Raw genomic sequence first — 1,588 nt, forward strand, 5'->3', positions numbered from 1 at the left:
GCCGGATAACACTTTGGCACAATAGTGTACAGCTCACCAAATACACCAGTCCTCCAGGTGATGAGTGATCTCAAATACAAAAAATAGCCTGCTGGCTTAAAGTGCCATGAACTACCCCCAGTTTTAACCCAACGAGTAGTTTACCAAGACACGTGGAGCACACAGTGGGAGAGGTGTAGCAAAACAAAATGCTTTTTTGTCGTACTTGGGTAGCAAACGGCACATGGTCCACTGCCCACCTCTTAAAAACAGGACCGGGGATGTATGTGGGACTGGGACTTACATCATCTCATTTGGGAAATTATAACCACAGAAGGCCCCAAGTATTTAGCTCAATCTCTGGTGTATCCTGTAAATGGCATTTTAATAGGCTTAGGAACTTTATGGAGGGGATAGCCCAATAGTTCCCCCAACATGGTTTGTGTAACACCCCTACCAGCAACTCCCTATGTTACTCTAGCTCAGTGGGTTTGTTGGGAAGGTTTTGGCCGCTTGTACTATCTTAACAGCATGTTTTGGACCTCTTGCACCAACTGCAGAAGCTCAAGATTTTCAAGGAGCATCAGCTATTTTAAATGTCCAAGGCCAGGAAGCTATTTTAATGTGGCCGAAAACCCAAATAGAAAGCATCACCCTTAACCTAAGTCTTCCAAAATCCTGGATTAAGGATGTAGACATGCCCCAGCTAAAAGGATGGGATAAAATGGCAGTCCACATTAAAAGTTTGTTCAAAGATGCCCAAAAAGGAAAACAACTTGCCCTCATAGTTCAAGAGGGAGGGCGAATTATTAAATGTGCTACTAATATTCCCCCACTGTGTAAGTGGTATGAAGTAGTCTGTACTGTGCAAATGTATACCTTTACTAAAGGTGCTCCTTTTCCTTGGTTTGTAGCAGTGATAAGTTTGGTTATGGGATTAATATTGTTCAATATAATCTTTAAATGTTGTTGTTATAAAATTAAGTCTAATACCCGTGCCAAAGTAAATGTCTTTGTTTCTGCCAACCATGTATATGCCACCTGGCAGAAATCATATTTGTAGGCCTTACCAAATGCTCCAAGGGGTGGATTGTGACAGCCAAAACCAAAGAAATTAATAAGCAATAAATATATGCGTCTTAGAGGCATTTGGAATTTTTGTCTAATATAAAGCTTGTATTTTTGTAACCCGCAAATATAACTTGTAACTGTTTGTGAAACTAACTGTGCCTCAAAGACAAAGTTCTAGCTGTAAGATTAGCTGACCTAATGGTTTTTTCTTGCTCAGAATTTAGTCTTGATGATGATGATGATAACTGGATTCAACCGCCTGGCCTACCCAGCACATTCCAGGAAAGCACATCTCAAAAGAGCATAGTCAGAGAGTTCTAAAGGGGTTGGATTTAGGCGGAGTAATGTTAATTTCAAACCTGAAGATGCTGCATTGTAATTTGCTTATTGGATAAACCCAAGTTTGGGTAGTAACCTTTTATAATAATTTTTAACACCTTTTAATTCTATAGGGTAACAGCTATATAAAAACACTGTGAGTGGCTCTAAAGCCAACAGATTAGCCTAAGACTAGGTATAAAAAGTGTGTGCATCAGGT

The sequence above is a fragment of the Gavialis gangeticus genome, unplaced genomic scaffold, assembly GCF_001723915.1.
Source record: "Gavialis gangeticus isolate Ggan-Ray unplaced genomic scaffold, GavGan_comp1, whole genome shotgun sequence".
Taxonomy (NCBI): domain Eukaryota; kingdom Metazoa; phylum Chordata; order Crocodylia; family Gavialidae; genus Gavialis; species Gavialis gangeticus.